This window comes from Pinus tabuliformis, chromosome 6 (assembly GCF_031772625.1).
Source record: "Pinus tabuliformis cultivar Carrire ecotype Pingquan chromosome 6, CPIR1, whole genome shotgun sequence".
NCBI lineage: Eukaryota > Viridiplantae > Streptophyta > Pinopsida > Pinales > Pinaceae > Pinus > Pinus tabuliformis.
The window spans coordinates 34990404-35009336 of record NC_142292.1 but is presented as its reverse complement, the minus strand read 5'-3'; positions in this window follow the sequence as shown (position 1 = coordinate 35009336).

The following is an 18933-nucleotide window of genomic DNA, read 5'->3' as shown; positions in this document are numbered from 1 at the left end:
CTTTCTCCAATGGGATCTTATGCTGGATGATATTTTTGTCATAAGTTTTAAGGTCACTGTATTCCCAAGCAAAGACATCAGAAAATTGCTTCATTAAGGTGCAGTACTCAGAACTTTGGGCAGTAGACAAATGGGTGGACAAATTTATATACTTTGGATGATCCGGACTCCCTATGTTATGCCTATGGACTATAAACTGATTTTCTTTTTGGGCAACCTTATGAGGCACATCATTATGGTTAAACAACTTCTCTAGAGGCACTAGCCCTTTAGGTATATGATTGCTAGGCAACTGTACAATACTGTCTTGGCCAATTTTGTTCCTTAGCTAGGGTTGGGGACATTCCTTCAGGGTTTCATTCTCTTGATCAATTTGCGTTTCAGAGAATTCATCAATGACTTGTAGAAACCAATTTACCTCATCATCATCCTCAAAAAATTTCCAGTGCTGAAAATTATCAGGAAAGGATGGTCTATATTTTACCTGGACTTGATAAGACAATCTAAGGGGCATGGGAGGGATGAACATGCTAGTAGACACAACAAGGGAATCAGCAAGCTGATTTTTTACTCTAGGAATATATGAGATACAAAAGCTATCAAAAGCATCTTTGAGTCTCCATACCTCATCTCTGTATGCTTTCAGCCTTGGGTGCCTTACTTGGAATGTTTTGTTCACTTGTTGAATGATGAGATCAGCATCTCCGAACACCTTTATGTCTCTGATTCCTATGTCTTTAGTGGCGTTTAAGCCCAATATCAGAGCCTCATACTCTGCTATATTGTTGGTGACTTGAAAAGTCAGTTTAAAAGACATATGTGTGCTTTCTTGTTTTGGAGACACCAGCACCACTCCTGCTCTTGCAGTTTCCTTTGAACACGATCCATCAAAGAACATATCCCAAGCCTATGTCCCTTCCTCGTCCATGGCTGGGCATATTGATTTCTTGAGCTGCACCGAGGCCCTATGGGATTCTTCAATTTGGAGAATACATGCTCCAAAATCAGTGTCCATAGTGTAAATGGGATGATTAGTGGGATTCTTTTCGTCACTGATGATATAGGCCAGCTGGGCTTCCCTGTATAGTCTTCTGCGTTCTCCTCCAAAAACTAGGATAGTGGCATAAGACAAATCATTTTGCAATGTCCCACCCAACCTCTTAATCCACCCTCTGAAAGTGGCATACCAAACTTAGGGGGGGCATCTGCTACCACAATATCCATCATCATGCTTTTCATGCGCAGCTGAGTTAGGGTGATGTCTAAGTCGTTGATTAACCCTAGACATTTTACCTTCCTCGAATCAAAGGAGAACAAGTCATGATAAGGTATGGTAATATCAAGGCCTAACTCTTCCATGACAGCTTTGGGCATCAGATTATGGCTGGCACTTGTGTTCACCAGATAGTTGTGGAGGATTTTGTCATGAATGGTCAAGGAGACATAAAATGTTGGGGAAATGTCATCAGCAGGTTCAGTCATTGGGCTAATCACAACTGCAGGCTTATCATCTTGTAAATTCACATAGTCATTGGATGTTTGTTCGGCCTTTTCAAGGATGGGCTTCTTAAAGACCTCACTCTTTACAACTTCTATCAGAGGTACAAATATTTTTAACTTCTGGACTTCTGATTCAAAGCTGAAAGGGGAAGGGACTTATTAGGGCTTCTTACCTCTTGAGATGGTGCTTTCACGATGGTGGGATCCGCTGTCAGTCGCTTCTGCTTGCTGATTTGCTGCTCAGTAGGGACATCAGCTCTTTGGTCAGGATTCTCTTTGACATTACTTGTTCTTGACCTCAAGTTATATCTCTACTGGCCTTCAGCCTATAGAACAGTTTCTCTGTCTCATTCTTGACTGGTCTGGTCCCTGAGTAATGGATCCTCGTAGGCAACTAATGTCAAAAAGGTAGCACTGCCCTTGTCTTCCATGCAGTGAATCTCATCCTCTTCATCAAACTACTCCTCCTCCATGACTACGTTCTGGAAAGGATTCTTAACCCTTTGTTCTTCCCTGGCCTCTTTGCCCCGCTGAATGATATGCAATTGTTCATTTTCTCTTCTAAATGGATTTGGATTTCTAGGAGCGAATGTATTAGGAAGCCTTGCTTTCCCAAAACTCTGCTCAACCTTCAGTTTGGAGATTTCAGTAGCCAATGACTCTATCATTTTAGTCATTTTGTCTATTTTGGGTTCTGAAGACGAAGAAGAATAAGAAGACTTACCTCTCTGCCTCCTTCTATTAGCATGCCCTTTAATTTTCTCTGCAGCCATGATATTGGATTCCATTTCCAAGGCTGCATCTTACATTTCAACTAGAGAAGCACATCTTCTTTCTCTTAATAGCAGGCAGAAATTAGAATCAAAGGCATTGGCATAGGTGAGTTTGGCAGAGGTGGGGGTAGGCTTCACTTCAGCTAGTATCTTGCTATAGATATGATTGAATCTTTTATTAAAATCAGATAATGACTCCCCGTTTTCCCTTTTCAGGTTGCCAAACTTAGTATGGTAGTATAGCAAGTCTTTCTTATTCCTCCAATGCTTCAGAAACACATTGTCTAATGCTTAAATGTCTGCTATAGACATAGGGGTCAGCTCTTTGAACCACTTTCTAGCCTCTTCATCAAGGCTTTGGACAAATACGCTCATCCACACATCATCTTCACTTGATATCTAGGTTATCAGCATAGCTATAAAAAGACTCAAGGTGTTCTTCAACTGTTATTCCCTCTGTACCAGTGAACTTAGGCATGTATTCCTGATATTCTCCAGTAGGCATGGCATTCAAAGGAATAGGCAAAACCAGGGGTCCATACCTAGCAACTATGATTCTTTCCATTTTGGTGGGTGCTTGTGGGCCTGCCATGACTGGGGTAGATGGAATGGTACTGGAAATTTGGATGATAGAAAGCTGAGAAACAAATGACAGGGCTGAAGGAAACTGATGGGCTATAGGGGAGGTTTTCTTTGGACTGAGATCAGAAGGGGGACTTATTAATCAAGGAGCTTTATGAATCTATGAGAGTATTTCTTCACTGGTAATGCTAGGCTCTATATTTTCGACATATGCATGTTCAGTTACAAGTCTTTTTTACAGAGACACATAAGATTGTTTAGGCTTACCTGATCCTGATGCTCCTTTTTGTGATGTCTTTCTCTGCTTGACAATCTTTTCAGGGTCAGGAATTGGGTCAGCTGGTGATTTCTGAGGATTTCTTCGAGTGTGTCTCACAAACTGAGCTAGAGCTGTGATGTGGAGTCGCCAAAAGGTTGGTCCTCCAATAGAGTCGTCAGATAGATGATTACAACCAGAAATGTGTCCAGACTTTGTCTATCATCAAAGCAAGATCTATGTCGTTCTCCCATGGAAGTTGAGCTTCAATCTCCTCTCCCCGGCAACGGCGCCAATTATGTTAGGATTCTAAGAAACTCTCCTAGGTTGTAGCTTGGAGATGCCTGGTAACATATAAATTCAACTATTGTTGCAGGTTTAATGGAAGGAATGATGGTTTGGTTCAAGACATATAACCACTTCTACTCTATTTCACTTCAGACATGCATGAACACCTTCAGACTACAAGGCATTAGACCACCAATGCTCACAGTTTAGATATTAGGTGAATATGGAGAATACTAACCACACCAGCAGATACACAAGACCATGTGATGGTCGGCTGAAACTAGTACAAAAACCTGCAAATCTAAGTTATTAATGCAAAGACAGGATGAAAACTCTCCTACATTAGATAGAAAGAAACATGAGCAACCTATTCAGTGATGCATTCCAGATTCTAACACAGATATAAGATGACAGTTATCTAGTGCTAAACATCAAGAGATCAAGAACACAACATATTAGGTACAAGCTTAGAATAGAGGAAAATGGATGGTGAGTAGTTAACAGAAAAAGAAGCTTGTATTTGCTGAAAATAAAGATGAGACGCTGCAAGTGACAAAATGTCTATAGTCTTCAGAAGTTGAACCTTGCATCAAATTCCAACCCTCATTACATCTTGCTTCTAGATATTTATAAGTTTACAATACTAGGGCACTTGGCTGGTTAGGTATGGACGGGTCATAATTGACCAACAATTTCATTTAACCACCTGATGGAGTCTCTGAACGAAGTTGCTTGTTTCAGTGGGTAAATCCGATCTGTTCAGGTGATGTGTTGTCCTTTAGGCAGTTGGAGTGCTCGTACCGGTGGAGTCCAAGACTGATGAATTCAGTTACAGAGTCGTGCTGTGTCCTTTTCTCCTTTGGCCATGCTTTCTGTTAAATATGGTTGTTGGGGATATTACTTCAATTGATGCTAGCAGAGTTGGTCATCTCCTTCTTCGGGAAACAGAATGGTCATAAGACGTGGAACGCACGGGTAGGTGGACGATTTGGGTGAGCGAGAAGAATGGCCGTCGGATCGGGGAAATGAACGGCGGAGATGGCACGACGGAGGCTATCACCCGAGGTGGGAGCGGGGTGTATTAGGGCCGTAAGATCTTCAACGGACATATTGGACAGTCATCGGGAAATAGAGTTGCACGGGCGTTTAATGGGCGAGGGCGGTTTGGTCAGGCGGTAACAATTTTCATCGCACCACTTTTGGGCGCTAGGTGGTAATTTCCCAGGGCCGAGCGATTACATTCAATGATCGACACGCAACAGCGGATGAGAGAGAAAAAATGCTCTCATCATGCACTATCACTCGGTCAAGTTGCCAGCACGATGAATGCGAAGACTGTCAGATCTTGGTGGAGATGATCTAACGATGGGGAGTGGTAGAGCAGGTCACCTTTATCGGGTGCAACGGGAGCCGTTGGATTGGCGGGGTGATCAATGGCGGGGATGTGGCATGGCAAGTTACGAACACGCGAAGACATATGGTAGGGTTTTATGGACGGTTTGGGGTTTTGTGCTTGGGGCTAAGGTCATAGGGGGTTACTTTGTCGGGTTTAGGAGGCAAATAGGGAAACAGAGGTGGTGGAGAGTAAGCGGGGTAGGAGGAGAAGGGAAAATGACCAATGTAAGCACTCTTTTGGACACAACCAAATAGACCAGATCTCTTCCCGGCATTAGAAAATCAGCGCTGCATAGCAGAGCTAACAGGTCCCTATAATGCTAGTGTAGCCCCCTTATTGTTATTGTTAGTGTAGCCCACTTATTATTATTGTTGTTCCCATGTAGCCCCCATATTGTTATTATTGTGCCCCATAGAAACCCACTATTGTTATTGTTGTGCCCTTACATTATTATTGTTATGTAGGCTCTGATCATATTATGACCCCTTGGACTCATGTATATAGCAAGGAACTCTTTCCATTTGTATCATCCAACAATTGTTCATTTATGTGATGTAAATGAGGTTTCCCCCTCAAAGAGGATAATTTTCAACTCGCCGATCTATCTTTTCTTCTATTTTGTGATCTCGTTGCATAACATTTCATATTAGAACTTTGGATTCTACGGTTTTGCTACTTCAAACATGTCATCTTGGAATTTTTGCTATAATTTTTTTCTACAAGGATTCAGATGCAAAAATTTCGAACACATGGAGCTGAAATCTTGATGAACCTAGTGTAAAGAATTCAGATCTTGTTTAGCTACATTTTTTTAGATATGGTCCAAGGAAGTTATGGTTTCTGCATGCTATAGAATTCAGTCTCAAACAGGTGACCTACGGAAAATCATCATAACTTTCTCTTCAAGCTTCAGATTGGTATTTTGTAAAAGGTTACCAAAAGTGCACGGATTGTAGTTTCTCATGTATCAATTTCAGGGTCGAAGACTGAAACAATGACATGTGACATCATGTACAACTTCGCTCTACTGAGCTAGTCCATAATCAGGACATCATGGAAGATTTGGCATAATTTTATCTTGATGAATCCAATCTTGGTATGAATTGTGGTAATGAAAAAATACTTAGAAGGTTACCACATAATGGATTCCATACTTTAGGAGGCCAAAATTACCAAGATATAACAGTTTCAAGATCGAGCTCCTAAAAGCAAGAAAAATGTGTTTATTTTTTATTTTTTATTTTTATTTTGCATAAGTTTTGTTTGAAAATTTAGTTGAAGTGATTCAAAGACCATAGTGAAGCATAGACATCATGTTTGATTCCAAAATGTCTCGAAACAAAAAAATGGATACACCTAGTAGGCAACTAGAAATCTCTACTATGATGCATGAAGAAGAGGAAGAAATGCAACATGATATATCAAAATTATAAGACCAAGTGCAACAAATTTCTCTCTCGCAAAGAGTAACAAAAAATGAATTGGAAGCTAAGATGGATGGTTTAGAAGAAAAAAATAAAAGGCAACATGGAAGGTTTGAAGGATGGTTTAAAAGAAGAAACGAGAGTTTTCAAAGTAGACATGGACACAATGAATGTCAAGTTGGAAGGGTTGACGAAGTTGTTGCAAGAAAGACTTCCCAATGGTGAGAAGGTAATCCATGAAAATCTTGACGAGGACAAAAATAATATGAATTATGATTTTAGAGACTCCAACGCTGGGTTTAAGACCCACCACATTCCAAAGATAGATATGAAGAAGTTTGATGGCAAAGATATGGTAACATGGATACTACAGGTGAAGTAATTCTTTGATCTACATGATGTGCCACATACATAAAAGGTATGCATTTCATCTTTATATTTAGAACAAAATCAGTTTGTGCGGTATCAATGGCTTTGTTCTCATAAATAAATTGTCACTTAGACAATTTTTGCGGAAGAATTGGTAGCACATTATGACGATACAAAGAACAATACCTTCTTTAGCCAATTGATAAATATCAAACAAAAGGGTTCAATGGCAGAGAACATTGAGGACTTCCAAAGATTGAATATCAAGGTAAATGATATTCCAGAGGAGCATAAGATTAATTTCTTCATAGGGAATTTAAAGGATAACATCCAACATGAAGTTCGTCTTTGGGAACCTAATTAAATGGAGAAGACATTCAAGATGGAAAGAAAATTTGAAAGAAAAATTATGGCAACAAGGAAGTCTACCACTCACAACTATAAAGATGGAAGTGTTGTTGCTCCTAGCCTCCCACAACTTACAAGGTTGAAACCACAACAACTAGAGGAAAAAAGAGCAAAAGGGCTTTGTTACAGTTGTGATATCAAACACTAAGGGTCATAAGTGTGCTGAGAAGAAATTATTTTACATAGTTTTTGAAGAGGAGGAAAAAAAGGAACAAGAAACATCAAAAGAAGAGGATATACACAAGGAACCAACCTTAGAGAAAGAAGAAATGAATCTGACCATATCTTGTAACACGTTGGTAGGAATTACTACTCCTCAAACTCTCAAGATAGAATGATATATCAAGAAAAAAAAGGTAATAGTGCTAATCGATTCTGGCAGTACCCATATTTTTATTTATTGCATGGAACAATTTACTTCACTAAGTTGGATCTTTGTTCAGGATATCATCAAATTGGAATGAAGTCTGAAGACATTCTGAAAATAAAATTCAAAACTCATTAAGGTCATTATGAATTTTTGGTCATGCCTTTTGGCCTTACTAATGCACCTTCCACATTTTCAAGGTTTGATGAATTCCATTTTCAAACCCACCCTTAGAAAATTTGTGTTAGTATTTTTTTATGATATACTAATCTACAACAAGCCTTGGAAGGATCATGTTCAACATGTTGACAGGGTGCTCAAACTATTGGAGAAGAAATAAGTTTATGAAAAAACCTCAAAATGTTTCTTTGGGGTACATGAGGTGGAATATTTGGGTCATATTGTATATCATGAGGGTGTTAAGGTAGATCCTAACAAAATTAAAGCCATCAAGGAATGGAAAATCCCCACAACCCTAAAGAATCTTCGAGGATTTCTTAGGTTGACAAGGTATTATCGCAAGTTTGTTAAGAATTATGGGAAAATAAAAACACCTCTAACAACATTATTGAAGAAAGATGCATTTTTTGGACTCTAGAAGCAATTAAGTCCTTTGAACATCTTAAAGAGGCAATGTGCCAAGCTTCGGTTTTAGCTACTCCAGACTTCACAAAAACCTTTATGGTGGAATGTGATGCCTCAGGAAATGGAATTGGTGTTGTTTTAATGTAATAAGGAAGACCCATTTCTTTTGAAAGTCATCCAATCAAGGGAAAATATTTACACAAACCTATTTATGAAAAGGAAATGTTGGCAATACTACATGCCCTGAAGCAATGATACCCTTACCTAATGGGAAGACACTTAAAGGTAAAAACAAATCATGATAGTCTTAAATACTTTTTGAAACAAAGATTATCTTTAGAAGAGCAACAAAAATGAGTAACTAAGATGTTGGCTCAAAGCTCAAGCCAATGATAATCAATTGTAGACAAGACCTTTGTGATCACAACGAGGAGCGACCAGGTTCTAGGGTTCAACAAAGAAGGAGACAGGGGTCAACAAGTAACCTTGGAAGCATAGGGAGGAGGGAGCTCCACTCCCTCCTATAGTAATGTGGTTTTAAATAGAGGAAGAGCAGGGAATAGGTACAAGCCTCCAAACTCCTTGGAGGACAAGACAAAAATTCTTGAAACCCAGAAGGCGAAAGGCAACAAAACTCATGCAGAGCAAGGGACCCATGAGAAAGACTGACAGGAGTATAAAGTGGAAGACAGAGGTCAGGGAACAGAGAACAGAACCAAGATGGGGCCCTGCAAATCTAAGACCAACACTAAACCGCAGGTAATACTGAATGATCCTGCTCTACAAGTGCACAGGGATCATATGACAAACTACTCTATAATATGCAAGTTTATGGGAATCTGGCCGACAGAGAAAGCACTATACACTCAGATAAAATACAATTGGAAACCAAAAGGGGAGTTAAAAATACATTTGGGATCCAAAGGTTTTTTTACAGTGGTGTTCACGAACATGGAGGACAAAGATAGCATTTTTGAAGGAGGACCATACTTCTATGCAGCAGCTGGTCTCTATATGCGCCCATGGATGATGAACTTTGTGCCGGAGCGAGAAACTTTCACATCGGTATCGGTATGGATTAGACTCTACTCCTTACCCTTAGGTTATTGGATGCAAGCCTCTTTAAAAGCTATAGGCAATAAATTAGGTCATTTTTTAAAGATTTCAGAAGCAACACTACGAGGAAAGTATACCTCTTATGCCCGTATATGTGTGGAGATGGACCTATCAGGAGCTCTTCCAGATGAGGTCATTCTAGAAGTCTATGACGACGAATGGGTCCAGGAAGTTGACTATGAGCACATCCCATTCAGATGTCGCAAATGTCATGAGCATGGACACCTATTCAGAGATTTCCCTCTTAACAAAAGGGAGGAATACCTAAACACCAGTAAAGGAAAAGACCACACCGGTTTTACTAAAGTGGGAGGAAAAAGGAAAAGAGGGGGAAGGAGGACACAAAAGAACCCTAATGATAACAAAACAAGAAGTCACAATGGTTTTGAGATCTTAGAAGAAAGAGAAGAAGATGAGGGAAATCAAAAGCAAACAGAGAATCAGGTGGAAGAGGGAAAGGAAAAGAGACAAGTATGGAGTTCACACAGGAGCAGAATGAACACACAACAGACCCCTTGAGTACCACAGAAATAGAAAAAGACCATGAAATGACTCAAAGTGAAAGTGGTACAGAGGACCAAGACTTATAGGAGATCCTGGAAAGGGAGAACCTGGAGCTAGAAAAGTTTCTAGAACAAGGAGGAAGCTTGGGTATTAACTCCATACCTCAAGAGGAAGTTGAAAAGGTTCAACAGATATTCCTTAGCAAGTCACACCAAACAGCTGCAGGAGTAAAAAGAGGACATGACAATTAGGAAAACAAAGGGGTTTCCTCAACAGGATTAATAACAGGAAAATTGGCAAAAAACCCAGGCAGGAAGAAAGGAAGAAAGAGACAGAAAGAATTGCTACTAGAATGTGGCAAACTCATCATTGAATCAAGAGGGATGATTCTGTCCATTTACTCCTTCAAAACCCCACCTCAATGAAGATCACAACCTGGAACATTAGAGGAATAGGGAGCAGAAGGAAACAACAGAATCTAAGCAATAGGATCAGAGAGGAGAAACCTAACATATTGTTCATACAGGAAACAAAATTCTCTGTGGATAAGATCAGAGAAAAACACAACAAATGGTTAAATAGATATGAATATCTTGAGGTCAAGGAAAATAAATCGGTTGGTTGCATTCTCACTCTATGGGATCCTCAAAAATTTGGTATACAAGATGTGGGGGTGTCTAGACACCACCTTTCTCTAATCATCCAACCTATGGGTGACAGGCAGTTTTATATGATCACCAATGTCTATGGTCCTCAACTAGTGGAGGACAAACTTCAGCTTCTTACTACACTAGAGGATTTGAAAAAGAGATACCCAGCTTTACGCTGGATTCTAGGGGGAGATTTAAACATGATAAAATCTCTCATGGAGAAAAAAAGGGGAACTAGAACACTTGGTAGGGATTTAGAGGCCTTCTAGAACTTCCTCACCAATATGAAACTGGTGGATATGGACACTAACAATGGAATTTTCACTTGGAATAACAAAAGGGGGAGCTGTAACCAAGTAGCCTTAAAATTAGACAAATGTATTATCTTAGAGGAACTTCTACTCATGGGAAGAAGCCTAGAAGCATTCATCCTACCTTTTGGTGGTTTAGACCAATTGGCCCATCCAATTGGAAGCTTCTCTAATTGGTAAACCTAGGAACAATCCCTTCAGGTTTGAGAATGTAGGGCTCACGCACTTAGATTTCCTCAAAAACATTGAAAAATGGTGGAAAGAAGAGATACACTTTCAAGGCACAAAGATGTTCCTTCTTCATTGCAGGCTCAAACACATTAAAGGAAAACTCAAAGAGTGGAATAAAAATGAAAATGGAAACATCTTCAAAGCTAAAGGAGAAGTGGAAAAGAAGCTAAAGGAAATAAACCAAATTCTTATCACAAAAGGCTACATAGAGGAAAGGAAAGAGCTTGTAGATTCACTTCAGCATGAATGGGAGAATAGATGTCTGCAAGAGGAAATATTCTAGAGACAGAAATCTAGGGTCCAATGGATTAAGGAAGGGGAGAGAAACACCAAATTCTTTCACAGATCCACCATAGATCATAGAAACAACAATAGAATTATGAAACTCATAGACCAACATGGAGTGGATATAAACACGCATGAGGAGATGGAAGCGGTTCTAGTCCAACATTTTCAGAGAATTGTTGAGGAGACCACTGTTGATAGATCATAGTTTACAAAAATATTTACGCAGTACATTCCTAAATTGGTCTCAAGAGAAGAGAATTTCAAAATCAACAGACCAGTAACAGAGGAAGAGCTTGAGGAAGTCATCACAGAGATGCACAATGGGAAAGCTCCAAGCGCCGATGGCTTCAATGTGGACTTTTTAAAAACTTGTTGGAAGATTGTAAAGCATGATATTCTGGAGGTGGTGGAAGACTCGCGTAGATCTAAAACAGTCTTGAGGGCGCTTAATGAATCTTTCATATCCTTAATCCCCAAATAGGAAAAGGCCACCTTTGCAGAAAGATTCAGACCTATAGCCTTATGCAATGTGGTGTACAAAATAATATCCAAAGGAATTGCCAACCAACTCAAACCACTCCTCCCAACCCTGGTGTCAGAGGAGAAAATGAGTTATGTGGAGGGAAGACAGATTTTTGATAACATAATTCAAGCTCATGAAGTGGTGCATTCATTCATTACCAATAAGCAGGCATGGATGATAATTCAGCTGGACATAGCGAAAGCCTAAACTTAGCTGGACTTACATAAGAGCAATGCTAAAAGCTTAAGGCTTTGACTACAACTAGATTAGATGGGTCATGGATTTAGTTACCATTGCCAGTTGTTCTATTCTTCTCAATGGCTCTCCCTCCAAAACCTTCAAACCTACAAGAGGTCTCAAGCAAGGTGATCCTCTTTCCCCATTCCTTTTCATTCTTATGATGGAAGGGTTGGGTAGAGCTATAAGAGCTGCTAAGGTGGAAGGAAGAATTCAAGGTCTGAGACTCACTCAAGGTGGAGACATGATGACACATTAGCAATTTGTGGATGATACTATGCTTCGAGGCACACCCACAGTCAAGGAAGCCAAAGCATTCAAGCAAATTCTGTATGAGTTTGCAATGGTAGCGAGCAGTGAGGTAAGTCTTACTAAATCAAAGATCTTCTTTTTCAATACTGATATTTCGATTCAAAGAAATCTTTCCAAATTTTTTGGCTTTCAAAGAGATTCATTGCCCTCGAAGTATCTAGGAGTTCCCCTCACTAATAAACCATTGCACAAGGACATCTGGGAGCCTGTTCTAAATAAATTGAAAGATAAATTCAGTAAGTGGACAAACAGATTCCTAAATCTAGAAGGGAGGCTGACTCTCACTAAGGCTATCCTCCAAACCATCCCTATTTATATGCTTTCAACCATTCCGACACCAACTAGAGTCAGTATTCAAATAAGAAATATTCAAAGGTACTTTCTCTGGCGGAAAGGTGAAGAAAAGAAGAAATGGGCTTTGGTGGCATGTGAAAGGGTATGCATGCCTAAATCCCATGGTGGCCTGGGTCTCCATGACCCAGGAATTCTAAACAGAGTTCTGGGAGCTAAAGTTTGGTGGAGATGGCTAATGGAAATTCGAGCCCCCTGGGCAAGACTATGGAAATAGAAGTATGCAATGAATTGGTCGGATATGAACCTCATAAGAATGACATGAAAAGTAAAAGTTTCACAAGTTTTGAATAGAGCCTGGGAGAATAGGCCTTAGTTCAAAAGCATAGTTTCTCGGAGATCAGAAACGGAAATTTAGCCTGGGTCTAGGAGGACAATTGGAAACAGGAGGGAAATCTCAGTAGAGAGGAATTAGCAAGTATCTAAATGGATACCATCAACAAAGGCTTAAGAAGGGTAAGTGACTATTGGGATTAGTCAAGGAACAATGGAAAATGGAGAATATGGAAACTTCCAGTTTACAATGAGATGAACATGCTGAATACTCAAGCTAAGGCCCTCAAAGGAATTCTAGAAAAAGGCAAATCTTAACCTCAACCTCAGATGATCAATTACGATGGGGGAGGAATAAGGCGAGTCTCTTCACCCTCAAAGAGGCCAAAAGAATAGCTACAGGGTTTAACCTTCCAAGCACTAACAAGTCTTGGAAATAACTCTGGGATAACCCTCATTGGATGAAGGTCAAACTGTTCAAGTGGCTGGTTCGTCAAAGAAATATTTTGACATGGGATAATATTAGAAAGAGAGGCTTTGTTGGCCCCTCAAGATGTCACCTGTATGGACAACAGGAAGAAACCACTAATCATCTCCTCAATAGTTTCTCCTTCACTGCCACACTTTGGAATTGGGATGGGAATGTCTTCAAGCAGACAGACAAGCAATAAAATGACATCGTTGCCATGCTGAAAAGTTGGAGGAATTTTTTTTTGGATAATGAGACAATAAACTTAGCCTGGGCTTTGACTCCAGGGTTCTTGATTTGGAATGTATGGAAGGAGCATAATGACAAGATTTTCAAAGATAAAATGGACCCGATGAGTAGCATCATAAAGCTAATCCTCAAGCAACTCAAGGAGACCTTCCATATCTTGGGGGGTGTATCCTCCAGAAAACTCAGGGGACACAGAGAGGCTAGCATCTTGGAAACGCTGGAGCTTCAATTTCATCTCCCTCAGAGTCCTCTGCAGATTTCCAAGCACAACTCAGAAGGAAAGGTTTTTTGGCAACCCCCTTCACAAGGTTTTTTTAAATTTAACATAGATGGAGCCTCAAAAGGAAATCTTGGATACGGAGGGTATGGAGGGGTCATGAGAGATGAGGAGGGAAACATACAGGTCATTTTCCACAGTTATCTAGAGAAGGCAACCAACAACATGGCTGAGCTCATGGTGATGGAACTATGCTTGGAAATATTGCTCAAGCACAACATTCATAATGTCATCATTGAGGCTGACTCAGAGTTAGTCATTTATTCGGTCAAGCAGATAAGTGTAGGAGTAGCACCAGAGAAAATCTCAGGTCACTGGTGGCTTCTGCAAGTCTACTAGAGAATTCAATCACACCTAAGAATTCTAAGAACTCTAAAGTTTGTGCATGTTCGCAGGGACGCAAAAAAATTGGCGGACTAGCTAGCCAATAAGGGGGTTAGAAGCAAGCTTATCGACAGGTGTTGCTGGTGGGAGGAGGTAACAGATGACAGAATGAGAGATGAATGCTCATCTTGGGTCCTCACAGACAGACAACACTATCAAAACAAATAGAGAGACAATATGTCTCTCTACGTAAATGACGAATAAAATAAAATTAGACAATTTCTCAGAGGATGTGCACTTTATGATCGCACAGGAATTTAACAAAGTCCACATCAGCCTGGGGGATACTGGAAACCTAGACAGAGGAAGTCATTGGGCCAGAAGCTATCTACTCAAAAGGAAAAGATTCGGGGAGATGGGCTACCATGAAGAATGACAATGGATTCCAACGCAAATCTTGGTGTTTTCCGTGCAAGAAGAGACCCTTCAGGGCACGTCTTCCTCGTGCAATGCTTTGGGGACTGGGGAAGTAGTAAACCGGAGTCAAGAACTGCTTGGGATAAACCACATGTATCGAGCGCTGTTTGACCAGGAAGCAGTTTTCCCGGATGGCATGCGATGCCACTCAGCAAGCGATGTGTGGCAGGGGAAGAAGAAAGAATACTGCCCTCATCGCGTGGTATTCCTAGAGCTTATGTGCTGCGCGATATTGATTATGACCGTCGGATCAGGAGGGGGATGATCAACGACCACATATGGTCGTTGTTATGAAACCAACTCAAGAAAAGATAGAAAAGATAGATCAACGCCTTAGAATTCAGCCTCTTTGAGGGGGCAACCTCCTTTACATTACATAAATGAACAATTCTTGGATGATTCAAATGACAAAATCTCCTTTCTATATATAGGAGTCTAAGGAGTCACAACATAATCCAGCCGACCTAACAATATTAATATAAAGCCACAAAAATAACAATAGAGGGATTCTATGGGGCACAGTAATAACAATATGGGGGCAATAGGGGCACAACAATATTAATAAGGGGTAGAACTACAATAATAATGGGGTAATCACTAGTATTATAGGGACCCAACATGCCCCTCTCCTTCAAAAAAGTGTTGTCCTCAATGCTTGAGTAGTTCTGGATACTTCTGCATAAAATTCTCATCCTCCCATGTGGAATCTTCAGCAGATAAGTTCTTCCACTTGATAAGATACTTTGAAATTGAACGATTTCGTAGCTGTCGAGTTCTTGTTTCTGTGACTTCTTCCGGTTCCAATATAATTTTTCCTTCCTCATCAAGTTTTGGCAATATTTTTTGAACTGGGAGCTTGTCGCCTATAACCTTCTTTAAACATGAAACATGGAAAACTGGGTGCAATCGAGAAGCTGCAGGAAGCTCCAATTTGTATGCCATAGTACCAATCTTTTGCAACACCTTGTACGGACCATAATACTTTGGTGATAATTTATTATCCTTCTTAGCTTGCTTGAGGGACATTTTCTTATATGGTTGTAGCCGTAGGAATACCCAATCACCTACATCAAAACTTCTTTCACTGCGATGTTGATCTGCCTGTTGTTTCATTCTATTCTGTGCCAACACGAGGTTATCCTTTAAGAGTTGGAGGACTTGTTGTTGATGTTCGATGTGATGTTCCACTGCTTGAACCTTAGAATTTTCTCTTAAATATGATGTGATGGATGGTGGTTGATACCCATAAAGTGCCATAAATGGGGTCATTTTTGTTGCTGTATGGAAGGAAGTGTTATACCACCATTCAGCCAGAGGCAACCATTTGACCCATTGTGTCTGTTTATCAGATACAAAGCAACGAAGATATCCTTCCAAACATTTGTTTACTATCTCAGTTTGCCCATCAGATTGAGGATGATAAGATGAGCTATGAGCTAACTGAGTACCAAGACAAGAAAATAATTCTGTCCAAAAATTTCCAGAAATGGGATCTCTGTCACTTACAATAATCTTTGGGTTTCCATGTAGCTTTTGAATTGTTTCCATAAATGCAGTAGAAACTGTACTGGCTTTAAATGGATGTGATAATGCACAAAAGTGTGCATACTTGGTAAGTCTGTCAACTACCACCATGATGACACTCTTTCCCTCAGACTTGGGTAAACCTGTGATAAAATCCATTGAAACCTCCTCCCAACGTTGGCTTGGAATGGATAAAGGTTGTAATAGACCCGGTGTCTTAATTGTTTCAACTTTATTTTGTTGGCAAACCAAACATTCCGCCACAAACTTTTGAATATCTGATTTAAGGCCATCCCAAAAAAAATCCTTCTTAACCCTGTGGTAAGTTTTTAAAAATCCTGAGTGCCCTCCTAAGGGAGAAGTGTGCAATTCCATAAGAATCTTTTGTTTTAGCTGGGAATTCTTACAGAGGTATAAGCGATCTTTGTACCATAACGAATCATTTTTCCAGCTAAATGTATCAGACGTACTGGAATCTTGTTGTAACTTTCGAATAAGTGCCCACACTTCTTCGTCATTCTTCCATTCCTCCCTTGCTTCGTTTATCCAATCTGGTTGGATAATAGAAATGGCGCACAACAATGCTTCCACATCCTCATCCTTTCTTGAGAGTGCATCTGCCACCACATTTTGCTTCCCTTTTTTGTAGATGATTTCAAAGTCATAACCCAACATCTTTGTGACCCACTTTTGTTGCTCTTCAGAGGATAATCTTTGTTCTAAAAAGTATTTAAGGCTATCATGATCCGTTTTTACCTTGAAGTGTCTTCCCATTAGGTAGGGTCGCCATTTCTTAAGTGCATGGAGTATTGCCAACATTTCCTTCTCATAAATAGCTTTGCTTAAAAACTTTCCCTTGATTGGACGACTTTCAAAAGCAATGGGTCTTTCATCTTGCATTAGAACAACACCAATTCCATTTCCTGAAGCATCACATTCCACAATAAAGGTTTTTGTGAAGTCCGGTGTAGCTAAGACCGGTGCTTGGCACATTGCCTCTTTAAGATGTTCAAAGGCCTTTGTTGCTTCCGGAGTCCATGAAAATGCATCTTTCTTCAATAATGTTGTTAGAGGTGCTGCTATTCTCCCATAATTCTTAACAAACTTGCGATAATACCCTGTCAACCCGAGAAATCCTCGCAGATGCTTTATGGATGTGGGGATTTTCCATTCCTTAATGGCTTTAATTTTGCTAGGGTCTACCTTAACTCCTTCATGAGATACAATATGACCCAAATATTCCACCTCCTGGACTCCAAAGAAACATTTGGATCTTTTTGCATATAATTGTTTCTCCTTCAATAGTTGTAGCACCTTGTCAACATGTTCAACATGATCCTTCCAAGACTTGCTGTAGATTAGTATATCATCAAAAAATACTAACACAAATTTTCTAAGGAATGGTTTGAAAATTGAATTCATCAAACCTTGAAATGTTGAAGGTGCATTGGTAAGGCCAAAAGGCATGACCAAAAATTCATAATGACCCTCATGAGTTCTAAATGCTGTTTTCGGAATGTCTTCAGTCTTCATTCTGATTTGATGATATCCTGAACGAAGATCCAACTTGGTGAAGTAAATTGATCCATGCAATTCATCCAGTAATTCATCAATGACAGGAATGGGGAACTTATCTTTAATAGTGAGCTTGTTGAGCTCCCTATAATCCGGACACATGCGCCATGATCCATCCTTCTTGTGCACCAATACTACTGGAGCAGAGAAAGAACTTTGACTCGGTTGAATTATACCAGCCTCTAGCATTTCTGCAACCATACGTTCAATTTCACTCTTTTGGACATAGGGATATCTGTACGGCCTGATGTTTGGAGGAACACTTCCTGGAATCAGATGAATAGCATGATCATGATCACGCATAGGTGGGAGACCTTTGGGAGTCTCAAATACCTTGGAATGATTGTCCAGGACTTTTTGGAGATCTGGAGAAATAGATGATTTCGATGTGGAAACATCTAGCGAACATAATTGTGCAATTACACCTCTTTGCTCCTTTTTTAGAAGCTTTGTCATACCATTAGAGCTGATTATCTTTCCTGGTTTCCCTGCAATACCCCTTAATTCAACTTCCTTTCCTTCCATAGAAAATTTGATGAAAAGTTCTTGAAAATTAAAAGCTATTGTACCCAAGGATTGTAGCCATTGGACTCCTAGTACAACATCAGCACCTCCCATTGGAATGGAAAGCATTGGGCTAGTCAATACATATTCTCCCATGGATAGCTTGATATTATGGCACTTTCCAGAGCAATTTATTGTTCCTCCATTTGCAATCATCACTTGACACTCTGGTGCTGGATATAGGAAGCAATTCAATTCTTTTGCTACTTTACAATGAATAAAATTGTGGGTGCTTCCTGAATCAATCAACACTATTACCTTTTTCTTCTTGATTTGTCCTTCTATCTTGATGGTTTGAGGAGTGGTAATTCCCGCCAATGCATTACAAGATATGGTCAGATTTATTTGTTCTTCATCTAGGCTTTGTTCCTGGAGTATATCCTCTTCTTTTGACCTTTCTTGCTCCTTTTCTTCTTCCTCTTCACAATCTATGTAGAATAATTTCTTCTCAGCACACTTATGACCTTTAGTGTATTTTCTATCACAATTGTAACAAAGCCCTTTTGCTCTTTTTTCTTCCAATTGTTGTGGTGTCAACCTTATAGGTTGTGGAAGACTAGGGGCAACAACACTTCCTTCTTTATAGTTGTGAGTGGTATGCTTCCTGGTTGCCATAATTTTGCTTTCCATTTTTCTTGCTAACCTGAATGCCTTCTCTAATGAATCAGGTTCCCAAAGGCAAACATCATGTTGGATATTATCCTTTAAAGACCCTATGAACACATCAATC